This window comes from Neomonachus schauinslandi, chromosome 2 (assembly GCF_002201575.2).
Source record: "Neomonachus schauinslandi chromosome 2, ASM220157v2, whole genome shotgun sequence".
NCBI lineage: Eukaryota > Metazoa > Chordata > Mammalia > Carnivora > Phocidae > Neomonachus > Neomonachus schauinslandi.
Window position 1 is genome coordinate 78871444 of NC_058404.1, and position 26956 is coordinate 78898399.

The 26956-nt window shown below is 39.6% G+C and overlaps 1 protein-coding gene and 1 pseudogene across 2 annotated transcripts in view; both read right to left on the reverse strand.

Moving 5' to 3' along the window:
* ARHGAP10 (Rho GTPase activating protein 10) overlaps window positions 1–26956 on the reverse strand; it is a 358624-nt gene that overhangs the window by 64224 nt on the left and 267444 nt on the right. The window lies entirely within an intron of this gene.
* Window positions 13566–13964, reverse strand: LOC123324061 (annotated as a pseudogene).

Below are 26956 nucleotides of genomic sequence, written 5' to 3' on the forward strand. Positions count from 1 at the left end.
GTGGATAAATTCCTAGAAACATATAATCTCCCAAAACTAAATCAGGAAGAAGAAGAAAATTTGAACAGACTGATTACTAGTAATGAAACCGAATCAGTAATCAAAAAACGTTCAACAAACAAAAGTCCAGAACCAGTTTCACAGGTGAATGTTATCACACATTTAAAGAAGAGTTAATACTTACTGTTCTCAAACTATTCCAAAAAATAGAAAAGGAAGGAAAGCTTCCAAATTCTTTCTGAGGCCAGCATTACCATAAAACCAAAACGAGATAAAGACACTACCAAAAAAAGAGAACTACAGGCCAGTATCTCTGGTGAAAATAGATGCAAAAATCCTCAACAAAATATTAGTAAACCAATGCAAAAATCATTCACCAAAAAAAAAAAAAAATCATTCACCATGATCAAGTGGGACTTATGTCTAGGATGCAAAGGTGGTTCAATATTCACAAATCAATCAACATGATACATAACATCAACAAGAGAAAGGATAAGAACCATATTATCATTTCCATAGATGCAGAAAAAGCATTGACAAGTACAATATCCCTCCATGATAAAAACCCTCAAAAAAGTAGGTTTAGAGGGAACATACCTCAATATAATAAAGGCCATATGTGAAAAACTCACAGCTAACATCATCGCAGTGGTGAAAATCTGAGAGCTTTTCCCCTAAGATCAGGAACAAGACAAAGATATCCAGCCTCATGGATATTCATATCCAGCCTCATCCAGCAACACAGTACTGGAAGTCTTGCCATACCAATCAGAGAAGAAAAAGAAATAAAACGCATCCAAATTGGTAAGGAAGAAGTAAAATTTTCACTACGTGCAGATGATGTGATACTATATGTAAAAAAAACCCGAGAGATTCCACCAAAAAACTACTACTACTGATAAATGAATTCACTATACTCACAGGATACAAAATCAATATACAGAAATTCATTGCATTTCTATACACTAATAATGAAGCAGCAAAAAGAGAAATTTTAAAAAATCCCACTTATATTGCACCAAAAATAATAAAATGACTAGGAATAAACTCAACCAAGGAGGTGAAAGACCTGTACTCCAAAAACTACAAAATACTGATGAAAGAAATTGAAGACAACACAAATGGAAAGATGTCCATGCTTATGGATAGAAAGGACAAATATTGTTAAAATATCTATACTACCCAAAGCAAACTACACATTTAATACAATCCGTATTAAAATACCAACAGCATTTTTCACAGAGCTAGAACAAATAATCCTAAAATTTGTATGGAACCAGGGAAGACTCCAAATAGCCAAAGCAATCTTGAAAAAGATGAACAAAACTGGAAGTATGGCAATCCCAAAAATCAAGATATACTACAAAGCTGTAGTAATCAAAACATTATTGTACTGGCACAAAACTAGGCACATAGATCAATGGAACAGATAGCCCAGAAATAAACCCACATTTATATGATCAATTAATAAATGACAAAGGAGACAAGAATATGCAATGGGAAAAAGACCATCTCCTCAACAAATAGTGTTGGGAAAACCGCACAATCACATGCAAAAGAATGAAACTGGACCACTTTCTTACACCATACACAAAAACAAACTCAAAATAAATCGAAGATCTAAATGTGAGATGTGAAAACATAAAAATCCTAGAAGAGACACAGGCACTAATTTCTCTGACATGAGCCATAGCAATAGTTTTCTAGAAACGTATCCTGAGGCAAGGTAAACAAAAGCAAATATTTACTATTGGGACTACATCAAAATGAAAAGCTTCTGCACAACAAAGGAAATAATCAAGAAACTAAAAGACAACCTACCAAATGGTAAAAGGTATTTGCAAATGACATATAGGATAAAAGGTTAGTATCCAAATACATAAAGAACGTATACAACTCAACGCACACAAATACAAAAATATTCCAATTAAAAATGGGCAGAAAACATAAACATTTCTCCAAAGAAGACATCCATATAGCCAACAAGTGCATAAAATGATGCTCAACATCACTAATTATCAGGGAAACGCCAATCAAAACTGCAATGAGATAAAAACCTCACACCTCTCAGAATAGCTAAAATCAAAAAACACAAAAAACAGCAAGTGTTAACGAGGATGTGGAGAAAAAGGAACCTTAGTGCACTGTTGATGGGAATGCAAACTGGTGCAGCCACTGTAGAAAAGAGTAAGGAGGTTCATCAAAAGATTAAAAATAGAGCTACCATATGAGCCAGTAATTCCATTACTGGGTATTTACCCAAAGAACACAAAAACACTAATTTGAAAAAATATATGCTCCCTTGGGGCGCCTGGGTGTTCAGCCAGTTAAGCATCTGCCTTCAGCTCAGGTCATGATCTCAGGGTCCTGGGACCTAGCCCCCCATGGGGCTCCCTACTCAATGAGGAGTCTGTGTCTCCCTTTCCGTCTGGCTCTGCCCCCCCACTCATTCTCTCTCTCTCTAATAAATCTTTAAAAATTAAAAAAAAATTAAAAAATATATATGCACCCCTATCTTTACTGCAGCTTTACAATAGCCAAATTATGGAAGCTGCCCAAGTATCCATCAATAGATGAATGGATAAGGAAGAGGTAGTTTATATATATATAAAATAGAATATTAATCAGCCATTAAAAAAGAATGGATGGATCTAGAGGATATAATGCTAAGTGAAATAAGTCAGAGAAAGACAAATACTATATGATTTCACTCATGTGTGGAATTTAAGAAACCGAACAAATGAACAACAACAACAAAAAATTAGAGACAAACCAAAAAACAGATTATTTACTACAGAGAACAAACTGGTGGTTGCCAGAGGGCAGGTGGATGGGGGATGGGTAAAAATAGATGATGGGGATTAAAGAGCACACTTGCCATGATGAGCACTGAGTAATGTATAGGACTGTTGAATCACTATACTGTATACCTGAAACTAATACAACACTGTATGTTAACTATACTAGAATTAAAATTTTTAAATTAAAAAATTAAAAACAACATCTGGTCTATACTCTTTAAAAGTTATCAATATCATGAAAGACAATGACTGAGGAATTACTCTAAATTAAAGGAAACTAAAGAGACATGCCAATTATTTAAAACACAATTCATTATACTGGACTGGATCCTGAATGTGGGTAAATTTTTCTATAAAACGTATCATGTGGGGTGCCTGGGTGGCTCAGTCATTAAGCGTCTGCCTTCGGCTCAGGTCATGATCCCAGGGTCCTGGGATCGAGCCCCACACTGGGCTCCCTGCTAAGCAGGAAGCCTGCTTCTCCCTCTCCCATTCCCCCTGCTTGTGTTCCCTCTCTTGCTGTGTCTCTGTCAAATAAATAAAATCTTTAAAAAAAAAAACAAAAAACGTATCATGTGGGGCACCTGGCTGGCTCAGTCAGTGGAGCATGCAACTCTTGATCTTAGGGTCATGAGTTCAAACCCCACGTTGGGCAAAGAGATTACTAAAAAAAAAAAAAAGTATCATGTAAAACCTAATTAAGTATGAATATGAGCTACTCAGAACAGTGCTTCTCAAATATTCATACACATACAAATCAGGGGTCTTGTTAAAATGCAGATTCTGATTCAGCAGCCCTGGAATGGGACCCCAACTTCTCAAATCTAACAAGTTTTCAGCATCAATGTGTTGGGACTGGGTCACACTTAGTGTTGCAATACACTAAATAACAACATAGTGTCAGTGTCAAACTTCCTGAATTTGTCCTTGGTTTGGAAGACACATGCTGCAGTAATTAGAAATGAAGGGGTCATGAAGAAATGGAACTTGATCTCAAATGGTTCAACGACAATAACAATAATAATGTAATAAATCCTATCGGGTATAGGAAATACAAATGTTTATTGCATTATGTTGCAACCTTTCTGTGGATTTGAAATTTTTCAATAGAAAGGGTATTACGTAAATTAATATCAACAACCCTATAAGGCTGCTATTTTGATTTCAATGATACAGATGAGGAAAGAGATGTGTGATGAGATCAAATAACTTGTGTACAATCATAATTCTCGTAAAGGGCCAAAAGATCACAAAGTAATAGCATGTCTAGGCCTCAGTTTCCTGATCCAGCTGAAAGGGTTGCACCAGAGCAGATGATGTCTAGCATCTCAAACACCATGCTCTTCCCATGAGTCAATGCACCCTGCAACCACTACATCCCTCACACACTTCATCTGGGCAGGTCTTTATTCTCCCACTACTTTCATGGCAGAATTAAAGAGCAAAGGCAAACATACCTAAACATATCCATATAACCAACACTAAATCACAGATATCAGTGTTGTTTTTAATTGGTTAATCATATGAAATTTAATTACAAAAATTAAAAAAGATCAGGAGTTAAGCCACGTAGTCTCTCCAAGGAATAGCACTGTCCCTTATCTGGATACCAGACTTAGGTTTCACAAAGTAGACATCAAAATGGTCTGTGTAAAGTAATGTATGCTTCCATCGTTTGAGCTCCTGAAAGGAAAGCCTTCTCAAAGGGCCAAAGACATTTTCAAAAATTTAATCCTAACTCTAAAACAACAACAACAACAAAAACAAAAGGTACCCATGAATGAAGGAAAGGAATTGAAGCAGAAGAAATCGTTCCAACAAATGGAGATCCCAAACTGGGCTCAGATTTATTACAAAAGGAATAGTGATCACTTGTGAGAGCAGAAAAGGATAACCAGAAACTACCACAGGTTAACTAGGAACCTGCCAATCAATTTCCTTTCAGGCTGGGAAATATCAACACTCTATACATCTAGATTCTAACAAGGCCTCATGATATGATATTCTCACACATAAAATGAAGAAATGTAGCGTGGTCAGAAGTTCTTAAAATTTGGTGGAGAGAGTCCAGGATGGTGGAGGAGTAGGAGACCTTAGTTCTGTAGTCCCACGAATTCAGCTAGATAGCTATCAAATCATCCTGAACACCGTTGAACTAAACTGGAGACCTAAGAAAAGAATTGCTGTAATTCTCCAAACAGAAAAGCAACCACTTTCTGCAAGAATGACAAGACTGAAAAACTCACCTCAAAAAAGAGAAGAAGAGGCAGTACTGACTGCCAGGGACCTAAATATTAAATAAGATGTCAGAACTAGAGTTCAGAAAAACAATTATAAAGATAATATATGGGCATGAAAAAAGCATAAAAGGCACTACAGAATCCCATTCTGGAGAAATAAAAGAACTAAAATTCAACAAAGTCAAAATCAAAAAGCTATTAATGAGATGCAATAAAAAATGGACGTTCTAACTGCTAGGATAAATTAGGCAGAAGAGAGAATTAGTGATATAGAAGACCAAACGATGGAGAATAAAGAAGCTGAGAAAAAGAGAGAGAAACAACTACTAGATCACAAAGGGAGAATTCAAGACATAAGTGATGCCATAAAGCAAAATAATATTAGAATAATTGGGATCACAGAAGAGGAAAGAGAGAAAGGGGGAGGCCCAGAGGGTATACTGGAGTGAATTATAGCAGAGAACTTCCCTAATTTGGGGGAAAAAAACAGGCATTCAAGTCCAGGAGGCACAGAGAATCCCCCCCCCCATCAAAATCAACAAAAATAGGTCAACACACCCACATATAAACTTGCAAATCTCAGAGACAAAGAGAAAATCCTGACAGCAGCTCAGAACAAGAGGTACGTAACCTATATGGGTAAAAACATTAGACTGGCAGAAGACCTAGCCACAGAGACTTGGCAGGCCAGAAAGGACTGACAAGATATATTTAGGGTGCTAAATGAGAAAAATGTGCAGCCAAGAATACTTTATCCAGCCAGGCTGTCATTCAAAATACAAAGAGAGATAAAAAGCTTCCAGGACAAACATGAACTAAAAGAATTTGTGACCACTAAACCAATCCTGCAAGAAATATTAAAATCCTTTAAGCGAAGATAGAGCCCAAAAGTAACACAAACCAGAAAAGAACAGAGACAATATACAGACTTTATAGGTAATACAATGGCACTAGATTAATATCTTTCAACAGTTACTCTGAATGTAAATGGGCTAAATGCCCCAATCAGAAGACAAAGGGTATCAGATTGGATTAAAAAAAAAAAAGCAAGACCCATCGATATGCTCTCTGCAAGAGACTCATTTTAGACCCAAAGACACCTCCAGCTTGAAAAGGGGGCTGGAAAACGATGTATCATGCTAACGGACATCAAAAGAAAGCTGAGGTAGCAATCCTTATATCAGACAAATTAGATTTTAAACCAAAGACTGTAGTAAGAGATGAGAAAGGATACTATATCACAATTAAAGGGTCTAACCAACAAGAAGATCTAACAATTGTAAATATTTATGCCCCTAACATGGGAGCAGCCAATTATATAAACCAAACAAAATTAAAGAAACACAGTGATAATAATACAATAGTGGGGGACTGTGACACCCCACTCACTGCAATGGACAGATCATCTAAGCAGAAGACCAACAAGGAAACAAGGGCTTTGAACCACTGGACCAGATGGACTTCACAGATATATTCAGAACATTCCATCCTAAAGAAACAGAATACACATTCTTCTTGAGTGCACATGTAACATTCCCCAAAATAGATCACAAACTGGGTCACAAATCCAGTCTCAAACAGTACCAAAAGACTGAGATCATTCCCTGCATATTTTCAGACAACAGTGCTTTGAAACTGGAACTCAATCCCAAGAGGAAAGTTGGAAAGAACTCAAATACATGGAGGTTAAAGAACATCGAACTAAAGAATGAATGGGTCAACCAGGAAATTAAAGAAGAATTTAAAAAATTCATGGAAACCAATGAAAATGAAAACACAACTGTTCAAAACCTTTGGGATGCAGAAAAGACAGCCCTAAGAGGGAAGTATATAGCAATACAAGCCTTTCTCAAGAAACAAGAAAGGTCTCAAATACACAACCTAACCCTACACCTAAAGGAGCTGGAGAAAGAAGAGCAAATAAAGCCTAAACCCAGCAGGAAGAGAATTAATAAAGATTAGAGCAGAAATCAATGAAATAGAAACCAAAAGAACAGAACAGAACAACGAAACTAGGAGCTGATTCTTTGAACGAATTAGTAAGATTGATAAACCCCTGGCCAGACTTATCAAAAAGAAAAGAGAAAGGACCCAAATAAATAAAATCATGAAAGAGATCACAACCAACATCAAAGAAATATAAACAACTATAAGAACATATTATGAGCAACTATATGCCAACAACTTAGGTAACCTGGAAGAAATGGATGCATTCCTAGAGATGTATAAACTACCAAAACTGAACCAGGAAGAAATAGAAAACCTGCACAAACCCATAATCAGCAAGGAAACTGAAGCAGTAATCAAAAATCTCTCAACAGACAAGAGTCCAGGGCCAGATGGCTTCCCAGGGTAATTCTACCAAACATTTAAGAAGAATTAATACCTATTCTTCTGAAGCTGTTTCAAAAAATAGAAATGGAAGGAAAACTTCCAAACTCGTTCTATGAGGCCATCATTACCCTGATCCCAAAACCAAAGACACCAGCAAAAAGGAGAATTACAGATCAATATCCCTGATGAACATGGATGCCAAAATACTCAACAAGATCCTAGCCAATAGGATCCAACAGTACATTAAAAGGATTATTCACCACAACCAGGTGGGATTTATTCCTGGGACGCAAGGGTGGTTCAACATTTGCAAATCAATCAACATGATAGAGCACATTAATAAAAGAAAAGAACCATATGATCCACTCAATTGACGCAGAAGGAGCTTTTGACAAAGTACAGCATCCTTTCTTGATTAAAACTCTTCATAGGGTAGGGATAGAGGGAACACACCTCAATGTCATAAAAGCCATATATGAAAAGCCCACAGCAAATATCATTCTCAGGTCAGGAACATGACAGGGATGTCCACTATCACCACTATTGGTCAACATAGTACTAGAAATCCTAGTCTCAGCAATCAGACAACAAAAAGAAATAAAAGGCATCTGAATCAGCAAAGAAGTCAAACTTTCACTCTTCACAGATGACATAATACTCTATGTGGAAAACCCAAGAGACTCTACCCAAAATTGCTAGAACTCATACAGGAATTCAGTAAAGTGGCAGAATATAAAATTAGTGCACAGAAATTAGCTGCATTTCTATACACCAACAATGAGACAGAAGGAGGAGAAATTAAGGAGTTGATCCCATTTACAATTGCACCCCAAATCATAAGATACCTAGAAATAAATCTAACCAAAGAGGCAAAGGTTCTGTACACAGAAAACTATGAAACACTCAGGAAAGAAATTGAGGAAAACACAAAGAAATGGAAAAACATTCCATGCTCATGGACTGGAATTGTTAAATGTCTATGCTATACATTCAATGCAATCCCTATCAAAATACCATCAACTTTTTTTCCCAGAGCTGGAACAAATAATCCTAAAATTCATATGGAGCCAGAAAAGACCCTGAATAGCCAAAGGAATGTTGAAAAAGAAAACCAAAGCTGGTGGCATCACAATGCCAGGCTTCAAGCTCTATTACAAAGCTGTAATCATCAAGACAGTATGGTACTGGCACAAAAACAGACACAAAGATCAATGGAACAGAAGAGAGAACCCAGAAATGGACTCTCAACTCTACAGTCAACTAATCTTTGACAAAGCAGGCAAGAATATCCAATGGAAAAAAGACAGACTCTTCAACAAATGGTGTTGGGAAAATTGGACAGCCACATGCAGAAGAATGAAACTGGACCATTTCCTTTCATCATACACAAAAACAGACTCAAAATGGATGAAAGACCTCAATGTGAGACAGGAATTCATCAAAATCCTAGAGAAGAATGCAGACAGCAACCTCTTTGACCTCGGCCACAGCAACTTCTTGCTAGACACGTCTCCAAAGGCAAAGGAAACAAAGGCAAAAATGAACTATTGGGACTTCATCAAGATAAAAAACTTTTGCACAGCAAAGGAAACAGTTGATAAAATCAAAAGACAACCTATGGAATGGGAGAAGATATCTGCAAATGTATTATCAGATAAAGCGATAATATCCCAATTCTATAAAGAACTTATCAAACTCAAGACCCAAAGAACAAATAATCCAATCAAGAAATGGGCAGAAGACACAAACAGACATTTCTCCAAAGAAGACATCCAACTGGCCAACAGACACATGAAAACAGGACCTCTTTATATTAGTAAAAATTATTGGCATCCCAAAGAACAGTATGGATCTTTGTTTGTGTGGATTATGTCCACCGACATTCTTAGTGATAGAAATAAAAAACAAAATTTAAAAAAATGTTTAAGTGCATATTAGTTGATTAAAAATAATACATCCATTACATATCAACATGATGGTTTTCCAAAACAAAAATAATTTAATGAGAGAAATGACATTGTTTTCCATTTTGAAAAATCTCTTCCATGTCAGATTTAAAAGAAGGCAGCTGGATTCTCATATCTGCTTCTGCATTCAATCTGTTTCCATATTGTGATGTCATATGACCTCTGGAAAACTCCTCTCTACCACTGTAAAAGAATGAGTGAGAAAGGCAATTATCATAAAAATAGCTATGACCTCAGAGACCCCTAAAAGGGTCCCAGGGAACCCCCATTCACACTTTGAGAAATCTTGTCTTGGATGCTAATAAACCTGATTAACAAAATTAAAAATACCATTTTCACCAGACACTGTTTAGAACTACATCAATACGGACAAAGACTCCTCAACCTTAGCACCCTTGACATTCTAGGTCTGATCATTCTTGTTGAAGGCACCATCCTGTGCATGGTTAGCAACATCTCTGGCCTCTACCTACTAGATACCCATAGCAGCCCTACTCAGGTCTAACAATCAAAAATGTTTCCACACATTACCAAATGTTCCCTGGGGATTGAGATCCACCACTATGCCACTAAATATTTCTACTGTTATGCCTCAGAGCTCAATATTTATTAACAATGGCTTGGTCTTCATAGACAGAGGACACAAAACTGGAGAGACAGTGAACAATTTCCTGAGCAAGAAGTGTGCCCAAGTAGCTTTCAGCAGGTTGGAAACAAACAGAGCAGGGTTCAAAAGAAAAAAACTATCGGGGCCATACTTGAACCCATGTAAAAACAGCCACACAAGTACAGTATGAGAACATATGCCTCAACCACAGCTGTGAGTAGTCAATGTGAACAGTACGGCCAGGGTGAGGCCACCGTATGTTATGACTGGCAAGCCAAGGACATCTCCAACAGAATTAGCAGACAGAGAGTTCACTAGAACAAGGAAGATGCTAATCCCAACTACATTCCTTATTGACTGGACCACACTAGAGCAATTCAAAGCAATTCTGACAGTATCTACCCAGAGGTGGCATCAGATCCCACAGGTTAAGGGCTCAGTCCCACGAGACTGCCTCTGCCACCCCCTGCTTCAGAAGCCAATTTTAAGACCAGGTGTTTACCTGGGTTTCTGACCGGCTATAAATCAGAGGTTCACATGATCCACTCCTTGGGTTCAATTAATTTGCTAGAGCAGTTCACAGAACTCAGGAAACCTGTTTACTCACTAGATTACTGATTTATTACAACAGATAGTCTAAAGGATATAAATCAACAGCCAGATGAAGAGATACATAGGGTAAGGTGCCAAATGAAGGAAGTCTGTTCTCATGGAGTCTGGGATTCAGCACCATGACATGTGGGAAGCTTTTTGGCTCCCGAACTGGAAGCTCTCCAAAACCCTGTGCTTTTGGGTTCATTATGAAGGCTTCACGACATAGGCATCATTGATTAAATCACTAGCCACTAGTGACTGATTCAACCTCCAGCCTCTCTCTTCAATCCCCAAATCAGGGGGTAGGGCTGAAAATTTCAATACTCTATTCACTGTAGGTTCCTCTGGCAAAGAGCCCCCATCCTTCAGTACTTTCCAAAAGTCACCTCATTTACATAAGCCCAGTTGTGGTAGAGAAAGCTTTTCAGGAATAATAAGACTCCCATTTCACCTGAAGCGATTCAGGAACTGAGGACAAGAGACCAAATACAACAAAGATGTTCCCATGGCTCTTATGGCTCAGGAAATTCCAAGGGTTCTGGGAACTGGGAGCCAGGAACTATGGACAAAGACCAAATATATATATTACTTGCTATAGACCACAACACAATGTGACCAGGAAGGCCGGAAATTCAAAAGAAAGTCATGCAACTTATCAATCATCTGATTCTAAAAACACTATCGTGTGAAAGAGGGATTCATCTTGTATTTGGCCCAGACATTAAAGCCAGGGCTAATGGGTTAATAATCTAAGAAGGCATATGTCAACTAAATATATGGGAAAAAAACCTTCTGAACTAACGAAGTTACATAACTCTCAGGCAGTAAATTTAGGAGATGAGGAGTTCCATGTCACCAAACTTTTACAAAGTCTTAACAAAGGTAAGACTAGGAGCGTTCCAAAAGAGGCTCCAACACTGCATGCAGGCTGGGCTTGAATAGTTGACCCATGAATCTGTGAATGAGAAAATATCTGCCCCTCCCCAAAAGACAGTCTCACTCGCCAAGCTATTTGAGCCAAGTGCCTGACTCCTTAATATAGAAACAAGCCTGTCAAGCTGACCTGTCACCCTTTTCTGCCATACAGGGTAACCTTTCCCCAACCCCTGAGAAGTTCACACTGTTCCATGCTGAGACCTAAGCTCCCTTATTTCCTGCCACAAGTCGGCCATGCTCTGAGTGCTCATTCCGTCCCAGATGCACCGTTAACATGACACGGGTGGCCCTGACTGTTACGGAGTAATCTCGTCTTACCATTCCTTCTATTCTGGTTTTCCCTTTGCAGTGGAAGAACAGATATTAATACACGAAAAGGCTTTGTAAACTGTTACCATTTCATAAATGCACTCATTACAGATAAAGTCATCCTTATTTGGCTCCTGAAATAGTGATCTTATAGTTCCACAGCCATGGATAGAGACATGTTCGTCGAAGAGCATGATGATTAACCCCCTTGGAGTTTCCTAAGAGTCATAGCACCTATAGGCATTTTAACCTTATTTTCCTATATCCTACTATGCAAAAGTATGTTAAAAAAAAAAAAACAGGAAAAAAACCATACAGGTACTGTAGTAGTAATACTGAGCACTGCTCTAAAAGAGGCCCAAAAGTCCCACTGATAAGTAAAGTCTGTGTGTTGGGGAAGGATGGGAGGTGAGGGCAGGGTAGGTGGAAATTTTAGGCAGCTGGTGAAAGCTGGCTAAAACTCTAAAACTGCTGTCAAATGGGGAGAATAAGATGAGATGCTAACTAATCACCTGCAGATCCTGCACTGTATTTTCCATTTTTAGAATTATTATTGGATGAAAATATGCAGATAACGTGTTGCTCTTTAAATATGTAACCTTTAAAAATAGTCCCTTTTCTACCTAAAAGAACATTCATTCTTTGGGTGTTGAGTCTGATAAGTTCTTTATAGATTTTGGATACTAGCCCTTTATCTGGTATGTCATTTGCAAATATCTTCTCCTATTCTGTCGGTTGTCTTTTGGTTTTGTGGACTGCTTCCTTTGCTGTGCAAAAGCTTTTTATCTTGATGAAGTCCTAATAGTTCATTTTTGCCCTTCCAAGCCTCAATTTTTAACTATTCAACTGTTAACTGAATGCTTACTATGGAACATACAATGTTCTGGACATTGGAAATAAATAAGCACAAAGGCCCTGAGGGAGAAATGTGCCTGCCATGTTCCAGGAATGCCAAAGAGGCCAGGATGACTGCAGTCATGAGGGTATGAAAGAAAAGTTGGGTCAGTCAGTAGCAGGAGATTTTTTTAATTTAACTCAGAGTGAGACAGTACACACCAGTGTTTTAGATATCATTCAGTTTCAGTGTGTCCATTTACTATGCTGTATAAGAAATTACCACAAACTCAAAGCCTAAAAACAACACATTTACTATTTGTTTTCTGATTCTTAATGTGTATAAGAAAGCTTTTATCTCACAGTTTCCAAGTGTCAGGAGTCCAGGCACATCTTAACTGGGTCCCTCTGCTCAGGTCCTCGACTCACAAGGCCATAATCAAAGTATCAGCCAGCTAGCATTACAGAGGCCGAACTGGGGATAAACCTGCTTCCCCGCTCATTTGGGTTGTTGGCAGAATTCATTTCCTTGCAGTCATAGGACCGAGGGTTCTGACTTTTTGATGAACATGGGCTGGAGGCCCCCCTAGTTCCCTACCTTGTGGTCCTCTCTGAGGCAGTTCCCAACACAGCTATCTGCTTCTTCCAGGCCAACGAGAACCTCTGTCTCCAGTCTGCTCCCATGGAGTCTTCTATAACAAAACCATCATGGGGAAAACATCCCATCCCCTCAGATTCTACTGGTGAGAATCAAGCCACAGGTCCCACAGGCATCCTAGGGCCTAGACCACTGGGGCACCTTAGCGCGTGTCCACCACGTTCAGTATCAGTGCTTATGAGTCTACTTCATTCTTGTTAACGGGCTGCTGAACAATCCCATAATTTATTTAACCCACTTCCCTGCCACTGGAGGCTGTTTCTGATTTTTGTCTTTCATACAATTTTATTTTCCCCCTTCAACCATAATAATATGATATCCAAATTCTGTCTTCACCGGAGGGTCTATAAACATAGGCTTATCCAGCCTGCTTACAGGCAAGGCAAATATTGCTTCTTGAAATGGTCCCACCATGAAACCTCCGGTCATCCAACCCAAGTCGCCCCTTGTCTGGCTTTATCTTCACTGTACTGTGTGGTCACTTCACTGAATCTCATTCCAGACTCTAACGTTATTTTCCATAGCTTCCATGATTTTCCTATGATTTTCACATAGAATGTGTCTGACCTTTACTGCACTGCCACCACCTTTGGGACCTGGAGCCTTCTTGTCAGAACTGTGACTCCCAGAAGCTGCTCCCCCCTTCCCCCCTTTCCCGGAACCACTTTTTCCCTTGGGTGGCATCTTCGGAACTTGTGGCAGAGCCCCCAACCTGTTTCTGATTTTTGCACTGAGAGGTACGGTAGATTTGCAGTAGCAGTAAATATGTTCTACATTTTTGCAAAATCTTGACACTTATCCATAGAGTACTTTGTAACAGAGAGATGGCTTCAAAGCAGGAGCACATTCTAAGCCTTGCTGGACACTGCAAACCATCACAGGAAGTCTATTCCAGCTCACACACACTCATTTCCTCCTCCTGGAGACTTCTCTTGGCTCTCAGTGGAGCTTTCCAGCTTTCTTCAAATAGGTGTTCTTCATCTCTTCATTTAGACTGACACACTGGTGATTTATCTCTTCTTGATTTAGGCTTACATTCAGGCAATTCATCTTTTCAGAAAACATTGATAATAGGGCCTGCTCTCCCACTGTTATCTTCTGATGTCTTGCGATATATAAGGAAGCTATCGATTTTGGTAATTACTTTTAATCCTCCATCCCAGTTAATCATTTTAGTGTATGTAAGAACTCTTCAATCTGCTCTCTAGAACTCTTCAATCTGCTCTCTTCTCTGCTCTTCAATCACACAATCTATGTGTACAATCACACCCGTAAATAATGCAAACTTTCCCCCTCCCACTTTCCAAACTACCTCGTATTGCTTTCTCGCTTTTCTTGTCTAATAATTCCAGGACAATTGTTAATTAGTAACAGTGAGCCAAGTCACAATTTCAACATTCTAAGCATTTCATTAATTAAAGAGAATACTAAAGGATTAAAATACACATTTTAGATCATTTTAAGTAAGTATCCACAATTTCTGCTTTACTAAAATATTTCCCTAGGAATTATGTAGATTTTGTCACATGCTTTTAGGCATCTGCTGTAAGATTTTCTCCTTTGACTTAATAATATATTATATTAATGTATTTCCTAATATTGAGCCACCCTTGTATTTCAGGGATGAAGTCAACTTAGGTTGAAATATTACACAGTTAAAGTACTGCTATTATTTGCTGATGTATTATTTAAGGGCTCTGCAAATTATGCTTAAGTAAAATTGATCTACAACTTTATATCTGACAGGCTTCAGCATTGGTGCCCTACCAGCGTCATAAAAAGAATTTGAAACTCTCCTCTATTATGGCGTGGGCCAGTTAAAACATTAACAGATTAAACGGTTTCTTCCAAGTTTAAAATTTACCTGTGAAAAGATCTGTGCCTGGTGCTTGTTGGGGGGATGGCAGCTCTTTTAAAGTTTTCTGTTTATTATTTCACTGATTTTATTCTGATTTTCAAAATTCTGTGCACTGTGTATCTATGGTTATTTCCACATTTGTTTCTATTTATATATGTGAGCCTTCTCTCCCACCTGTTCTTCTTGACTAGCTTAGCCAAGAAAATGTTTTATTTTATGCTCCCCATTCCACCAAAAATGTAAGAGGTTTTACAAAAAAACCTTTTTCTTTCCTAATTAATAATTTGATCTTTTATATTTCTTAATTTCTTCAAATTTGGGGGGAGGTGGGTGGAAGTGTAACTTATTTCATTCTTTCTGGCTTTGTTATCCATTTCCCTCAGGACGTAATTTCTGCATGATTCTTCAGGTTTTGATATTCTTGTTTTCACAATATTTTTCTAGGTATTCTCCAACTTTTTTATTTCTATTTTAATCCATGAATCATGAAATTTTTTAAATTTCCAGATGACCAGGGTTTTTTTTTTTTTTTTTTTTTTTTTGCTTCTAATTTCCAGATTTAGAGGATTACAGATCAGGAAAAAAATTGTCTGTGTTATTTCTGCCTTTTGAAATTTGGGATTTTTCTTTGTAGCCAAAATAGATACTGAAAACCTATAAACACTGCTTTATTTTCTCCTACAGAGTTGCTGTAGGAAAATATGAGGCAACTAGATGTATCCTCCTAGTGGATTTTTTATTTTTCCTCAAAATCTAATAAATGGATCAGTTTGTCCCTATATGGTTAATTCTGAAGAACTTAAAAGTCAGAATTGAGGTTTCCTGAAATTCAGTGAACGTTTTGAACAGATTATGGTCTCACTTTGATTCAGAAAATTATTTGTGCTCCATGCATTTTGTTCTATACTGCCGTGGTGACTTGTAACGGGTCATTTTTGCCTTCCACGTCTGCTTCTTTGACTTCTTTTACCTGTCTCTCTCCTTCCACTGACTGTGACTGTTTTATCAATAAGGGTAATTTAATTTTTGATTCTATTCCTTTTGATATGTTTTAATTTGTTCATTTGTTTTACCGTACATGTGTCAGTCTGTTTTCTGAGCTCTGCAAGTACCTTTAAAAAAAAATCAACAAACCATAAGAGATTCTTAGTCTCAGGAAACAAACTGAGGGTTGCTGGAGTGGAGAGGGGTGGGAGGGATGGGGTGGCTGGGTGATGGATATTGGGGAGGGTATGTGCTATGGTGAGCGCTGTTAACTGTGTAAAACTGAAGAATCACAGACCTGTACCCCTGAAACAAGTAATACATTATATGTTAATAAATAAATAAATAAATAAAGTGGGTAGGCTGTGAAAGAGAAATATCAAAAAAAAAAAAATCTTCCTTAATCATTTTATTTTTTCAACTCCCATTTCATTAACTATTTAATTCTTCTACAGAGACAAATTTTAGTAAGTTCATTTCTTCTCTTCCTTAGATCAGTATTTCTTCCAAAACAGATTCTTCCACTACAGTTTACATTTTCTCCCCTCCTGCTGCAATACATTCATACAGACTCCACGCTGGATATTTTTGGTTGGTTGATTTCAATTCTACTTGTGTCCTAAATGGGCAGCTTTGTCAACACTTTATTCATACCACAACACCAGGGGTGACACGTCCTTGAATCTCTTCCCATGTTGCGGGGGTCTATTTTCTTCTTCCACACACTACCGCTTTGCCTGCCCGGTGTTCTGTAGCTAGAGAATGGTGTGTTCGTCTGCTTGGGCTGCCACAACAGAACCCCACAGACTGGGTGGCTCAAACAACAAAAATCTATTTCTCACAGTTCTGGAGACTGGGGATCCAAGATCAAGGTGCCAGCAGGGTCTGCTGCTCCCAAAGCCTCTCTCTTGGGCTTGTAGGTGGCTGCCTTCTTGCTGTGCCCTCACATGGCCTTTCCTCTGTGCATGCACATCCCTGGTGTCTTTTCCCTTTCTTATAAGGACAGCAGTCCTGTTGGATGGGGGCCTTATGACCTCGTTTAATCTTAATTCCTTTTTTTAAAGACTGCCCCCATCTCCAAAATGCCCCTCCACTGGGGTCTAGGGCTTCAACATTTTGAGAGGACACAACCGGTCCACAACCAATGGGGATGGGGAGGACAAGGATGCAGCCAGGGCTGCACACAACCTGGTCTTTCACCTCATCTCTGGTTTTGCCAAAATGCCCTTGTCTGTGCTCAGTCCCCCCGCCTGGGCTGCCCATAATTCCAGCAGAGGCCCTGGCCCTTCAGCCCCTGCCAGGAGTCTCTGTCCTCAGTGGCCGGTTTATCACCACTTCCTATCATTCTCCAGGCACAAGATGGACCAGGTAAGAGACATGACTTCTAGACACTCACGCCACAAGCTATCAGGGTGGGAAATGGCATTCCTCTCTCTATTCTTGGGGTTCATTTTTCCCCATCTTCTTCTCCTACAAAAGCTTTTTTTTTTTTAATTTAGTTTTGATTCTGAGGTTTTCTTTATGACTTTGCTTTTTGCTGGAGCTCACCACCCCTGGGATGTTTGTGAGAGTCCATGATATATCACACCCCACCTATTCTCCTTGCCCTGGTGGGAGAGCAGGGTGGTCAGGAGGAGTGTCTACCTTTGGGCAAGTTGCAAGTCTCACCCAAGGCTGACCAAACCATCTTATACTCCTCCCTCCAAAAAGGGATTTTGAGGATTACATATACATCTGTTGGGTATCACATCTGTGGAAGGTTGAGTTAGGAGTAAAACAGATATGGTCCATGCCAATTTTTAAAAATGTTATTTGCTAGTCTCTAGCCTTGTCCTCCATTTGACTGACACCAAGGTGTTATTCTTTTCTCCTTTTAACCTATTTTTGGTTTATATTGTAAGATTTTGAGATCTGAGTTTGCTATCTTAAAGCATGTGTTTGAGGTATCTGTTTTAGATAAGAAATGGACAATAAATACTACTGGTAAAGACATAAGTAAAATGTAACACACACCATCACATGTGGAAACCTGTAATTTGATAAACTTCTCTAGTTCCCTCACTCCCACGCTGTGTCAATGGGCCACATGTTTTTATTAAGTTATTTTATTATCACCCAAGTTTATTTCACCAAAGCAGGGGTTCCTAACTGAGGTTTCTTACAGACTTTGGTATTACTGTATACCCTCAAATCATCTGTAAATGGTATATATGCATTTGTATTTTTTCTTTTTAGAAAATGAGATTGTTATCTTTCATGAGATTCTCAAAGAAGTATGAAACACAAAAATTGGTTAGGAACCACTGACCTACAGTAATGAGCAGGAAAGCTGCCAAGAATGGAAAATAACGGAGAATTAGAAACCATTTACAAGAGTTTGGATTCATCCAAATAATAAAGTCAAGTGAAAGAGTTTTCTTTTAAGTTACATGGAATTTGGACAAAGCCCACAGGACTTCCAAAAAAGTTCAACCACAGGTTGTTTGTGACCCTGGGCATTGCAGGTAACCCGGTCCTACAGAAACTGTGGAAAAAAAGGAGTAGACACGAGAAACAATTATCATTCCGAGGACCCTTCCATATCAATCCATCAGTAAGTACAGCTTACTCTGAGCTTATTAGCACATTAAGCGCAAATGACCTAATTCCTTCATTAAATTTTGAAAATGATGACTAATCCTCTTAGTGGTCATGTCCCGCATTTCATCTAAACAGAAATGACATTCTAGAGAAATCAAGGGTTTAAAGGCTTTCCTGGAGAAAGAATGTCTCCACTTCCACTTACTGCTGAGTTAGGGAAAGAGAAACAACTACCTTAAAAAAGGGCATAGCCTATAAATAGATTCTATTCTCAGTATACAAAGCAAGCAAAGTTGATTCAGCAATAAATTAAAGAGAACAGGAGGCAGATACTGAGAATCCTATACTCAAGATTATGATCCAGATTTCGTGTGAGTTTCTGAAGTACACTGTTTCTTTATGTGACTATATACAGCACTGCTATCATTTACAAATGATTGTAAATCTTCCTCAAAACCTATTAGTTCAACCACTCTAGAGGTTTGGTTTGGCACAATCTACAGTCTGCAGCCCATGTGCACTTTTGGTAATTAAGAATAAGTAATAATGATGACAAACAACACACCAGCTGTGCAGATTAATAAGAACTGTCTTGTGCACACAACCAGGCACTGGCATGTGTGGCTCAAGCAACTATATAAAGCTCATGACTTTATGAAATCAAATATAGAGATTTCCTTTCTTACTCCTACACCTTCCAACAGAGACATACGTAAGCACATTTGCACAATTTAAATTTGGAGCTATCCATGTAGTAATATTGACTGAAACACTATGCATCATTGAAGCTTAAAAAGAAAAAAATATGGTCTTGTTTTTCTTGGGACAGTAGAAAGACCACAAAGAATTTTCTAACTGTGTGGCTTAACTGCCTGAAATCCTTTTTGGAACGAGGCAGACTGTCAATAAAGCAAGCTGTGTGACCTTGGGTAAGTTAATTTCAACTCTCCAAGCTTCCGTTTCTTGCATTAGTCCATAAACTGCGGAGAAAACAAAACTACCTAAAAGAAAACAAACAAACAAACATACATACAACTAATACTACCTACCCTCTCAGGGTTGGCTGGTTGACTCGTGGGTCGTATGAATGAGAGCTGGCCAGCGCCTGGAACATCAGGTGCTCAAGAAGGCCTTAGTGCCGGCCTTCTGCCCTACGCAGACTAAATGCTTAGGAAAAGGAATTTTGAATTTTATAATTATGTCCACTAGATCTCCTCCAGACCTAGCACACTGCTGCGAATGGAATGGGTAAACACCTTCTGAAGAAACAACTGAGTTGATTCACAAAGGAATGCCTAGTACAGTAAGTCTTCAAAGTATAGAAATGATCTTAACCTGGCTTTGGACAAAGAAAGCTACCGGCTTCTTGTAGGTCCAAACTCCAAACACGTAATCCTCGGGCCAGGTTACTAGCTCTCTACCACTATGTCAGAGTTTGTTACACACTGGACTTCCAGAAAGCAGATGTGTTGTTTTTTTTTTTCCCTTAATCTTTTGTACCTGTCCATGCAGTACAAGGCATGAAGGAGCGGCTTAATAGATGTTTGGTGAATGAATTGGTAAGTGCGTAAAAGAAATGATGCCAACACCAAGTATCAGTTCATTTAACTTCTATCATGAATAATTTGAGATATATATACAAGTAAAAAATAATATAAGAAATTCCTATGTGCACATCCCTAACTACAATAATCATTAACTGATGGCCAGCTTAATTCATCGATATCCCTAGATTATTTTGAGGCAGATTCCAGACTTAGTACAAATGTTTAAGAAGCTTTAATTAGATTTTACTTAAAGTAAATTCTAGACTAGTCTAGTAGACTCTAGAATTCTAGACACTTGTATCTCTACAGTAACAAGAAACACACAATACTACGTAAAGAACAATAGAAGTCATTGCTATCTGGTCAAGAGAGGAGCTGTGATACAAACAAAAGGAAATCAAACCCTTCCCCTAACTCACTACCGGTTAGACAGTAATGGTAGTTAAAAAAAAAAAGAGAGAGAGACAATAATTCTACAAATATCTGCATGAGGAAAAGTAATGACTTGGGAGGAGGAACACAGTGCTAATATTGGATGACAAGCTCATCTAACAAATCCTCATCTAAGGCTATAGGGTTTTTTTAACCTTTTTTACCTTTTAAATAAAAAGATTTTTCAGAGAAAAATCCAGAAGATTAAATAGCGGAGGGTGCAGATCTGAGGAGGGTCAGCATCAGCCAGACACTACAAAGCTCAGGCCAAGATGAAGAGGGGGGTTTTGACCAGATGCCAAGGAGGGAAGGCAAGACAGACATGGCAGCACCTTGATCCTTGAGAAAATGTGGGGCCCCCAATGACAGCACTCAATAGAGCTGAAGGGTGAGAACAGAAATAAAGCTGACAAAACTGATTCCTGCCCTTTGGGGTCATACTCAAGGAGAAATCAACCAACCGGAAAGTTAAGACAAGGAGGGCTTTTAAGGGACTTTTCATCCTGTGCCAAATTAGTCCAGTGACATAAGGCTGCATGGCTTGAAATTTACTTGACCTGCACTGACCACATTTGTGTCAATTCCCAAGCTCCTCAATAAAGTTAATCCTGTACTTCCTAATAGGGCTGCCAACACACACTTCCCCAACAGCATGGAGAAGACACTTCCAAAGCACAAGAGAAAAGGCTCTAAATCCCAAAGACGGAGAACAACCTTGCAAGAGAGATCGTAGCTCATGGTCAACCCTGCCCTCAAGCTCCTCACCCCAGCAGTTAGAAGATGCCCAGTATGTAGAAGAAAATAAACACAGCAGGCCTAAGACGGTCATCCTTAGAAAGGCCTGCTTGCAAAGTTGGCCCCTGGTTGGTGTCTGGGAACTAGGCTGGTAAACAGGTCTTTAAACTGATAGAAAACATTCCCTTTAAAGTTAGGATGGCCCATCATGCCTAAACTGTTTGTACATAAATGTGCATATGTGGGGGTTATTGTGAACCACCTGCTTTCTGTCTGGGAGTCTGGAATTCTGGTATTTGGAGGGCAAAGGATGCCTATGGGACTACCTCCCAATAGGCACTGGTCTCCAATGGGCTTTCCTGAATGGAAGTATCAAACACATGTTGCTATATTTTCAGGGCTGGGGGAAGAGTCTGCTTTGTGTGACCTCTCCTGGGAGGAAAGAGCATAAGCAAAACAACATGTGGATTCCTCCAGATTCCACCCGGGTTGTCTTCTTCTCTGTGTGTCCTTACTACATTGCTGTGATGAATCTAGCTGTGAGTACAACTTTACCCCCTTCCAGCACATCCCCCTTCCAGCACATCCCCAAACATGGGGGTGGTCTTGAGGACCCCAGACAGAGCCAGGAAAGCAGGTACTACACTTGCTGGGAAGACTTCTATTTGGAGGATACTACATAGTGGCCGGCTTCATCAAGTAGACATTTTATCTACTCTGACTTTTAGCTACAGTGGAAATTGGAGAACTTGTGGAAGCCTAGCAGAAATAGAACTGCCATGCCCCACTGTGCATGAGCTGAAACTGCCAACCCTTAATTTAGCCATTTTCCAGCTACCATTCATTAGTCAAAACACTTAGGTAGGACACTGGTGTTTGCCATGCTAAAGATGCAGGAGCTAAAATACTAGCACATGGTCAGCTCTTGGTTATCACTAAGTGCAGCAGTGGTGTTTCCCAACGGTTTTAATTTCAGGGCAATTCAGAGGAGTTCAAATGAGACAACAAGGTTGCACTGTGAAAACCTGGTGAGGACAGAGGTGCCTTCTTGAGTCTGCCCCGAAGTCAGTTTCCTTCTGCTTCCCACTCAGGCAGAAGTCTGAATATCAGCACATCTCAAAATAATGGAAAATGACTGCCTTTCATTATTTAAGGACAATGCCTTTCAGCGTGGGCTCATTCTTTCCATGGCCACACTGAGCCATCAGTATTTTAATAAAGGGTTTCCTTGGTGGCTGTTCCGGGTAAGGAACAGAAACAATGAAGTGTCACTGACAAAATAAAGCTAAAGTCTGATATGAGTGACATCTTTATCTGTCCCCCTCCCAGCTTCTGAGCAGAAACATGAAATAAGTCAACAGCAAAAGACAAGAAAGGCTGAGCCTGAAGACATGTTCCAGACCCTAACTTCTCATGGATATATATGGCAGCTCTTGGTTTCCCCATGGTTCGAGGTTCTTAACCTCAAATTCCTAAAACTGCATCTTCTATGTATATATAATACTATTTTCTGGGAACAGGACCCAAAGCTTTCATTAAATTTTCAAACTGGGTCCTAATGTAATAAAACTTCAAAACTATTGCTCTAGACAGAGGAAGAGTACGTCAGATGCAAGAGCATACGTTAAAATGCTACATGACTGAGTGGCAGACCAGAGGCCCACCCCGCCAGAAGATGTGTGAGAATGCAGCGGGGGATGAAATGGGTATATCAGGTTGGAGACCAACAGCTGGGAACAAAATTACCTCAAAAAAAGAAAAAATTACATTAGCGTTAAGAGAAAAGTCACTTCTGATTTAAATACTGGTCTGAGAAAACTGAAGAAGAAAGTTAAGGAAGTGCTAGTTAAAATCATGGGAATAAAGCAACAGGTTCAGATTTGGGTGACCTCAAAATGCCAGTTTCCACCTAAAACTCTGTTGACTGGACCCACTTGATCTGTTTCCATAAGGACTGGGCCTAAGTAGTAGCCAGCCTTAAGGATATGCTGGAGCTACCTGATGGCACCAAAATATAAACTGAGTTAAATCAAAGTCGATGAATAAATCATGTATCTGTAAATTTATCAAATCGCAGGTACAGTGCGTTGTGAATTTTCTCACAGGGTCCAAAGATGGTTTCGTTGCAACCAAAATAGTACTAAACTGACAGAAATAAAAAGGGATTCATTAAAAGGAATCAGCAGGAAGTAGGAAGAACTGGAACTCAAGAGTCACCTGAGGCCATCGAGTCACCAATGGCCAACAACTCTCCATTTCTCACCTCTGCACTCTCTTCTAATGAGATTCCCCATCCTTCCCAGTGGTCTGCCTTCTCCGCTGGGCACCTGACCCACCACCAGGGTTCCTTTAGCCTCAAGCCCAGGGGCAATCTTAGAGTAACTGGCTGAGTTTCTCCCTCTCCCAATTCCAAATCTCTAGGGGAGAGAACCTGACTCAGCCCAGACTCCAGTGAGACTCCTCTTGAGCATCTAGCCAGCTCCCACCAGCAGATCTAGATTCGAGTGGCACCACGTCTTAGAAACCTATGGGAGGGATGAGTTCCACAGTAAGCAGTTCTCAGAGGCACGGAGCTGTCTGCCAGGACCTATTTGGACTAAATGACTATGGGGCAGTACAGATGAGGGGGGCCAGAGAGAGGTAAAAGGGGAAGAGATGGAGTTCAGTCTAGAAAAATACCCTTCTCCCTGCCCTGCTTATCTACATAGTAGCAGGCCATCTTGCCAGGACAAGAAAGGCAAAAGAAAAAGAAAAAAAAAAACTTTCTCTGCAAGCATCCTAGTCCGATGCAAGTGGCCATATTATCATTACATAGACTTCAACAGCATGCATACTTCATTAATAAAATACTTCTATCGGTAATTCTAAAGTTTTTGCTAAAAGCAGGTAGCCTATTCGCGATAGTCTGACTTAAAGTTTAGAAAAATCAGTTCTTTACATATTATTGAAATGATACTTCATGTTTATATTTTCCCACTTGCACTATTTGGTGTACTTTGGATTTCTGAAAATTTATTTGAGACATTGAAACATTCTATTTTTAGTGATTTTGTTCAATCTACATATACTCCAGGTCTGCTGTTTCTAAGGATCAGAATGTCGTTGTCCAGTCTATTAGCCAGGGACCACACAGACAGGGCCTTCCATGTAAAGCCACTGAGAACAGACAGAGCAGCAGTATAGACTAGCGTTTAACGGTCCCACCTCCAGAGCCAGACTGTCCTGGGTTTAAATCCCAGCACTGCCATTTACCAGCTGAGTGACCTTGGGCAAATTCTTGCCCAAAGCCCCAGTTTCCTCATTTGTAAAATGAGGATGATGATATCTACCTCACAGAGCTGTTGAGCAGGGCATTAGATGAGATTATGATGTAAAATACTTAACAGTGTGAGCACTTAATAAATATTGGGCTTTCTATTATTATATGTTAATTATCCTGATGGTGATGAACACAAGGAGAGAGATGATGAGCAGAGCTTCTTAGCTGAGTTTCTGGCAAAAGTGAGCTGGGAGGCCTGACACAACCTGCTGACGCCAGAGAGAGGGCATCTCAGAAGCAGGCTGCCTGTCACACATGACACGGCAAATGGAGGGCGATCGGAGGGGAGGAAAGATGGCCAGTTGAGAGCAGTTGGCCTTCTTCCCATTGCCTGATGGGTACAATGATCACATAAACCCCTTGGTTCTCTCAAAATACAAACAAGTCAGCATTAAAAAGAAATAAGCTATCAAACGACTGAAAGACACAGAAGAACCTTAAATGCATATTACCAAGTGAAAGAAGTCAGTCTGAAAGGCTACCTACCACATGATTCCAACTACATGGCATTCTGGAAAAAGCAAAACTATGGAGAGAGTAAAAAGACCAGTGAGTGGTGTACCTGTGAAGTGGGGGCAGGGGGCAGGCAAGGCAAGAAATGAACAGGCAGAACATGGGATTTTTAGGACTGTGAAAATATGCTGCTATTATAATGATGAATATATGTTTTAACACATTTGGCCAAACCCATAGAAACTACACCACCAAGAGGGAACCAAAGAAACTCTGGACTTGGGACAATAATGACATGTCCGTGTAGGTTCCTCAACTGTACCAAATGTACCACTCTGATGGGAGGATGTTGATAATGGGGAGGCTCTGCATGTGGGGGGGGGGTGGGGGAGCAGGGAATATATGGGAAATCTCTGCAATTCCCTCTCTATTTTGTTGTAAACTAACACCGCTGTAAAAAAAAAAAAAAATGAAGTCTTTTAAAAAATACAAATGAGTCATTAAAGTTGTTTAATATTTATACACACATTATCTGACAGTGACAGTGTAAGGTTAAGGGATAGGCTTTGGAGACAGATTGGGTTCAAATCTCAGCTTGGCCACTTCCTAGGACTATGACCTTGAGCAAGTTACTGAGCCTCCCTGAGCCTCATCTTCCTCACGTGTGCAACAGCAGTGACATGAGTATCTCCTGTGGACCAGCTCAGCTCATCTCTGCAACTACTCTGTTGAAGAGGTACTTTCATTATTTCTATTTTGCAGAGGAGGAAACCGCCACTGAGAGTCAACAGGGTGGCGAGATCACACAGAAGTCACATAAGGTGGTGGAGCTGAGATGCCAACCCAAGGAATTTCACTTTAGAGCTCACTGTGCTACACTATATGATCCTATCTATAGAGTATTTCAGTAAAATGCCATATAAGGAGATAAGCCTTGTGCCCACCACATAATCATCCCTCTGTCAATATTGGCTATTATAATTATTATTGTTCTCAATTATATATTGAAAGATGCGGAAGAGATAGCTCTGAAAGTTTTTTTATTTTATAAAAGAAAATAAAAATGGGCACAACCATGCAAAGAGTCAAGCCCATAAACACTCCACACTATCCTGTCCCCTAAGGAAAGGCATCCGACGGTACCTTCTGCATTGCTCACCTACCCATTCCCCACCACCCCCATCCCCTCACTCCCAGATTCTTATTTTCCCTTCTAAGAACTCTTGGTGCTGCTCATAAAAGAGAGATGAACAAAAGGATCATATTCCTCATCATCCTTAGTTCCACAAATACTAATTAAGTGCCAAGTTCCAAGCCCAGAGCTCTGCTCTGGGGACCTGTCTTCGGGGCTCTACATCTCCAGGGACCTTGGCAGAGAATTTCTGAGTGGGCGAGGCCTCCTAGGCCTGCTCACTTTCTCCAACTCCTCAATCCTCATTTCCAACATGAACACATTCTCATTATGAAAAATATTATGAAGTTCTTCCTTCTATTCTATCAAAAACTCACCTCCTAGCAGGCTCTGCTCGCTTGTACTGACTATGCTTTCTTAGATAACAGAGAATAAATCTACCCACCCCCCTTCTGTATTGCAGCTCTTAGATTTTGTTGAGACAGCCCAGTGCTTTGTCTATCCTGGACACTAAAATGCTGCAGAATGAAAGGACCTTGTCTCTCAAATTTTCTCTTATCAAACCACACTAGTACCATGGGAAAATGTTACCTACCCTCTCCAGAGCACACTACGGCACAGAGAATGGACTTCCTG